Here is a 7,454-nt window from a genome sequence, read left to right as displayed (position 1 = left end):
AATGTGTGTCCATGAGAGTTGGGAAATCAAATATTGACAGGAAAGACTATACTATGGGAAAAGATAAACACATACTTAGACGTACATCAGTTGAAAAAAGATAAAGGAGTCTTCATAGACGAAAATCTTTCCTTTTCAACGCACCTCACTAACAAAGTCAACAAGGGCAACTCCATCATGGGGCATTTTACTACTGTACAAAGCTCTCGTGAGACCCTGTATTGAATATGCAAATCAAGTATGGGCACCAATTCTTAAGAAACATGAAATAGAAGTGGAAAATGTACAACGCAGAGCTACAAAGTTAATACCAGGCTTTAAAGACCTCTCCTAAGAAGACATATCAAACTACGCAAGACAAGACATGACACTAGAGGACACAGTACAAAAATTGAAAAACAATTTACAAGACTAAATATTAGAAAATACTCATTCATCCATAGAAGTGTGGACATATTGAATAGTGTACCCAATGCCGTGGTCACAGCAAGAACAATTCAGACATCTGAAAAGAGACCAGACCAACTATGGAAGGGTCAACCCTTTAAATGCAAAATGTATGAAGATAAACCCACTCCTAAACAAAATCAAACAGGGCTGACATTAGAGGCCCAGCAAGGCGTACAGTCAGAAGAGGACCTGTGAGTACCTGTAAGTACCTGTAAGTTATCCCATGTGACATAACCTCAATACCAGTCAATTGTATGACAATATAGAAAGTCTGTACTATATAATTAAAGAATCTCATTTTTGTTTTACATGTATCTAACTGTTGATGGGATTAACCCCTGATGGGATTGTTGCGACATCTGCTTGTAATAAAAATACGTTTTTATTGCATGTGTCCAAATTATCGCTACATAAATTTACTATGCCACATCATCAAAGTTTCTCATTCAGTAGTCCTGCCAAATTTGTGCAAGTGCAAGCATTACCTGCAAACTAACAAAAAGCTTTTGTATTGTTTAGAAGTGATTCAACCGGGACGACAAGTATCGGGACACTACCAGTCGAGGAAGTGTATATCAACTCAACTGGAATTGACGAAAGTTAGCCGGTAGGTTTATTAAAAATGATTTAACCAGTACAAATGCATTGCAAACAGATACACAAGCTTTTGCGACAAAACATATACATTTAAAGTTGATTGTGTAATATTACTGTAGGTTGTGTATTGTCGCCCATCAAAATGTTGTCGACAATCGTGAGTCGACAGTGCATAGATGAAAATGATGTACTGTGTTGTTTGAATGTACAAGTATCAAAGAATTGATCAATGATAGTTACAATTGACTCATTGTAAGCATCTGTAGGAAATCTATTCTACATTTGTATTACTTTGATAGCGCTAACAAGAGTGACCAAGGGATGTTTGGTGTTGTCCAAACAGGAAATTCAGCATCAGGTCTTCTTACAAGACACCTCCCCACCCCCTCTCAAGTTCTTCTATGTGACTGAATGGTGACGAAATTTAACAAAAAATGGTGGGATGGCATAATTTATTAGAAATTGGCGGCAACAAATAAATATAACAAAGTGTCTGCCATATTCACGATATGACTGGATTTTGATAATTGACCCTGAAGGTCAAAATCCAGGTCAAACGTTACGTCCTCCAAAGACAGTTTACGACTTACAATATGGGATAGACACTTGCAATTGAGTAGGGTTTCTATGTATTAATATTATCTGGGTTATGCAATAAAACATGATTTTTCACTGCAAATATTACCGCCATTAAGTGAAAAGTAATGTGAGCACCACAAATTATGCATTTGAATTTGTTTTTGTTCTGGATTACCTTTAATAGACATAATTGTGTTTTTAAAATGTGACACATAATTACATCAATATGGGGTTAGGCACTTGATTGGAGTCTCTATATATTAAGGATTTTGATTTCCATAGGCAGTATGTATTGATGTATTTTACTACAAATATATGGCTGCCATTAACTGACAAGTGATACTAGCACCAAACGTAATCCTTGGGTATATTTCTTTTTCTTCAGTATTAACTGTAAACGTGATCTAAAAGTGATTGGCAACAAATGAATACTGCAAAGTGTATGTGATAGGCAGGAAATTGCTTAATTTTGTCATAGATCAATGTCTTTTAAAAGAGAAAGTTTACACCTCATAATATAGTAGACATCCGTATGGAGCCTTTATGAATTAAAGTTTTTTAGTATTCAGTAAATCACAAAAAAATGGTCGCCATTCGGTCAAAATGACATTATGCCGCCAAACAAAGTGGTATAGGGAGATTCAAAGTGATATGCAAATACATGCATGGCAAGACGCATGGAGCATCCAAACCCACAAACACATTCCAATCTTTACATAGCAAATTGTGTTATCGAAACTCATTCAGATGATATGAAAAACAAACACAGAGCATAAATAAGAAAATATGAAAATTACTTTCAATAGCAATGACTAATGAATCCAATACAATTCTCTAAAATTCCCTTCTTTTTACTTTGTGAAAACTTTAGCAATGGAAATGTTTTGATATTTGTTGCAAATCTAATGATAAAATGATAATTGATACACTGGGCGTTCAAAAAATAAGAGGCACCTCCAATCCTACTAGAAATAGGATGTGAACGGTAAAGTGTGTATTCAAAAATAATTTAAAGGAAGGCACCTCCATACTTACAAAAAATGGAATGTGAAAAGGGCGCATTTTGTCAATGGAAACAGTAACATGGAAAACATTTGCACCCAAACTCTTGCAAACACGGGATGTAAAACAGACAACTTTCAGACAGAAATGCATGTGTACGAAAGATCAAGATACACGCGTGACGTGCACTTGGGTACTAGGCGTGTAAGGTGAAAAGATTAAAAAAATATGGTTGCAAAGTATCCATGGAATTACAGAAAGTAGTGAGCCAGCAGACAAAGGGTGGCGCCTTTCATAAACTAGGCTATGGAGAGTACATAGCTTAGCAAGGACTAAACAACTGTTAAATATCATCAATTAAACAAATTTCTTATTGCGCATTTAGCACCATGTACGTATTCTCTTCTCATAGAATTAACTATGTTGCTGAACTTACATTTAAGCCGAAGAGGAGCGTCTGTTCTCTTCTGCCTGGCATTGTTAGTGGCCCTGAGTGTTCGGATGTTATTGTCCGTGTCTGAACCAGAACAACATCACAAACTCCATGTGGGACAAGTCAGATACCAGTAAGTATAGTCAACGAAACACAAATATGTTTCCTCTTCATTTCCATTTTTAGATTAGCATCTAAATATATATATATATATATATATATATATATATATATATATATATATATATATATATATATATATATATATATATATATATATATATATAACATTTCTGGCATGTAATGCAATACACGTCCACTTGGTGATCGTTTCGTGGAACATCTCCAAGACATGTCTTACAGACAAAAGAATCGTAACTATACATAATTTTATCACTACAAATACATAATGATAAAGCTGGCAATGAAACAGATTTTATGTTCTGTCCGACCTGTTTCGTCTCGTGGTCAAAATATTTTTTTCTGTAACTTCTTTTAGGTATACCACGTATTTGAAAATTGATAACGAATTTAAGTCTTCCATATTCTGAACACAGCTGGATTTTAACAAGATATTTGCATCATGTATGTTCTTCTTTGTTTCCTATTTTACAGCAATGTCCCTTCATCCATTCATCCAACAAAGAATGTAAGTATATCCGACAACAAACACGGGTACAGTGATGTGCCGAATTGTGATTATCCTGTGGTGCCTCGTGAAAATTACATCCCTAACTACTACACTAAATTATCACTCAAAGAAAGGCATATTCTGAGCAACAAAAATGTAATAATTTCATTCCTGCATTACCAAAAGAGTGGGGGTATGACAATGCGCAGGTGCATGAATAAGGTGGCTACCTATAGTGCTATCGATACACCTCAACTGATCGCCGACATAAGTATTCAAGAATTCTACAAAGTAAACGCTAGCAGGAATTACAACCCGAATGCTTCGTTGTGGTACGTTGGAGACGCAGCGTTTGGCATATGTGATGCTAAAATAAACAATGGATTATGCTCTTATTTTACCATTTTGCGGGAGCCATATGATCGCATGGTATCTGCTTACAATTACTGTATCCGTAATCCTCACGATATAATATGTAATTTATGGAATGTCCAAAATATTTCGATCGAAGATTTTGCCATTTACACTGGCAGTCATTTGTTTGGTCAATTGTTATACAATGTTAAAATATGTGACCTGACGTTAAATAGTGAGGAAATTCAAATAATTGGAAATCGTGATTCCATAAAACCCAGGAACCCCCGTTGTTGGTATAAGCACAAGGCGTATATTGAATACCATTTGAAGAAATCTTCTCAACTTGAACTTCTATCTTACGTCACCGATCATCTCGAAGATTGGTTTATGGTGATAGGAATGACGGATGAATATGACTTGTCGCTGGAAATGTTGGAAAGGGCTTATGGGTTTCCGTTTGGTCAACTTTGTGGACGTCATGGTGCCAGTAAGATGAAGGCGGTAGAAATTGCCAAAATGAGAGAAGAGCAGCGACAGAAACTTCTCAGAGATGAGAGGGTACGCGAAACACTTTATTATGACGTCATGATCTACAAAAAAGCAGCAGATATATTCAAGAGACAAAAGAACATCTTCTTGGCTGGAAATGCTTATGAGAACTAATTATAAGATGCTTGTTGTCCGGGGTTTTTCCGAGACTAGTATAGAAAGTAATGGTCTGGGGTTTCACACCTCGAGCAAGATTGTATTCAAGTTATTAATCATGAAAACTAATGCACCATGTCGATAATTATCAAAAACAATAAATTCATAAACGTTGTTATCTCAGTATCATATAACAACTGACTTAATGAAACACGGCAATAATATTGCCAACTTCGCAGACGCCGTTTTCTTGGGATATACATATATAATTGGTGATAGTCAAATTGTCATAAATTTGTAATTACTGTTTTGGGGTTCTGACATGACACTGTTTATACATGTCGCCAAACACCTAGTTAGAGAAAATGAATATCTTTTATTGCAGTAGCTCACATGGGTGTCAAGACAATAATTAAGTACACCGATATCACATGTCTGGGGATGTCATTCAAGTTAAAGTTTAATGTCAAGTTTGTTTCATTTCCATGACACTCGTAACTATGCATGACCTATTGTTATCTTAGGAAGCTCGTTTCATATGCGTGAATTATTGTGATTTCAATGATATTGTAACGATCGCATAGCGTCGCAGGTTTTGGACTGGGGTTTTGACCGAGGAGCTGTGAGCATCTGCCTCTCCTGGCTCTGGCTTTGGAGTGAGGCCATGACGCCGAACTCGGGGCCGGGCTTTGGTAAATAAAGTCTATGTTTCAGTTACACTACATACATCGTCTCATATGCAGTTTATCCTTTTACTAAAAGTTTTTTTCTAATCTACAGTTTGGATAAAATGATGACTTAACATGGTAAACTTCTGGGTTTGACGCTTAACAATAGTTTGTTCATTGCAGGTTCAGTTATCTAAAATGTAGAGGACAAAGATTGAATATTATGAAAGACAGTAAGGGATATTTTGTAAAATAAAAAATAAAAACTTATCTAGTGAGCACGACATAATATCTTGTGTGCATGACTTACTATCTTGTGAGCACGACATACTGTCTTGTGAGCACGAGATGCTATCTTGTGAGCACGAGATGCTATCTTGTGAGCACGACATACTATCTTGTGAGCATGACATACTATAAGTAGTGCTGGCGTTCATGGAATATTGATCAAAGAAATTAGTGAGAAATATTTTCTACAATTACTACAGCTTGGAATGAGCACACATGAGATACAATTTGACTACAGGCATTGGTGTTACTTTTAAAGAACTACACCTTTAGATGCACATTTAGCTGTATCGAAAAACCATAGTATCATTTTTTTTTTGTTCCAAGACAAACTCACAGATATTTATCTGACATTTTCGACTGCACACTCCAGTCTTTGTCAACAGATTGACCCGCTATTTAGCACATGTGACACATGAGCCTAACGAGGGGTCACAGGTGCTTGGAAGTTTGTATTGCCTCACTTTACAATATTTTGCCCACAACTCTCTGATTTGTACTGTTGGACATCACCTCCTTGACGTCAGACAAATCTCACTCGTGTACATGGCTTTGTAAAAACATTTTTGACATTTGCGAAGTGTAGAATTGCCACTGATGAGTTTCAATAATTTATTGCAGAAGGAGTAGTAATTTTAGTAATTTGTCAACAAATTTTCTGGAAAGACATGCTCAATATTGGAAACGAAACTTAGGAAAATATATGCACCTGTTATAACTCTGCCAAAGATATAAATGTATTTGAATAAGTATAACAAAAGAAATTTACACATTGGAGGTTTGTCATTTTATGGCAATGTTGACATGTGACATGGTTTTAAAAGTGAGGCAACCAATTTAGAGACCGGCCAGTTTCTTCGGCGGGGTGGGGGGTGGTGGGGGGGGGGGAGGGTGGGAGGTGGTGGTTGGGGATGACTCTGTTTTTGAAATTGACAGTAGAGGGGGGTCATGTTGTTTTGAAAATTGTGGATGGGGGGAGGGTCATTGTGTTTTTGATTGTGATGGAATAAAACAATCCCCTTTGAATAGCCTAAAATTCTCTTTAAGAGTAAAAACCTCCAGGGCTTCTAGGGGGAGACCCCCTAGGACCCCCAACATGTGGTGTAAACATCCCAGTGTCAAGCTCTTCCCCCTACCTCTTACTGTCAAGATGCTATCATACTGTATTTCAAAAATAGTTCAACCCTATGTACAATGTAGTTGCTTTTTAAATGTCGGTGCTGTCTTGTAAAGCTTGGAAATTATTGTCTGAAAGTGTCTGAATAGTCTCAAAATTGACTTTTCAGAGTAAAAGAACTCCAGGGCATCTAGGGGAGACCCCCTAGGACCCCCCCCCCTTCCCCCAAGAGATATACATCTCCCCTTCTCAAGTTTCCCCCCTACCTTTCAATGTCAAGATGCTATTAAAAATCCTTTTGCAATATATTTACCCTGTGTAGTAAATAATTATAATTATGATAGTGGTATCCCGGCGTCTTAGTCTTATTAAGTATTAGTGAGACAGTCAAGCAATCCACACTGATTCACGACCAAAACATATCTGTCATGTGAATATTATATATGGGGGGGGGGGGGGTCATCATGTTTTAGAATTAAGTGATGTGGGGATTAGTCTGTTTTGGGTTTTACAGATGGGGGGGGGGGGTCAGTGACTTTTGTCGACCCGATGGAAGAATCCACCAACCAACCCCCCTCCTACCCCCCCCCCCCCCCCCAGGCTGGAGAAATTGACCGGTCCCTTAGGACTGGTTCCGTGTTACCGGGGGATGGAGTTTGGTATTGGATCAGAAAAAAAATTCATGAG

The sequence above is a fragment of the Glandiceps talaboti genome, chromosome 4 (assembly GCF_964340395.1).
Source record: "Glandiceps talaboti chromosome 4, keGlaTala1.1, whole genome shotgun sequence".
NCBI classification, from domain to species: Eukaryota; Metazoa; Hemichordata; class Enteropneusta; family Spengelidae; genus Glandiceps; species Glandiceps talaboti.
This window is presented reverse-complemented; position numbering follows the sequence as displayed.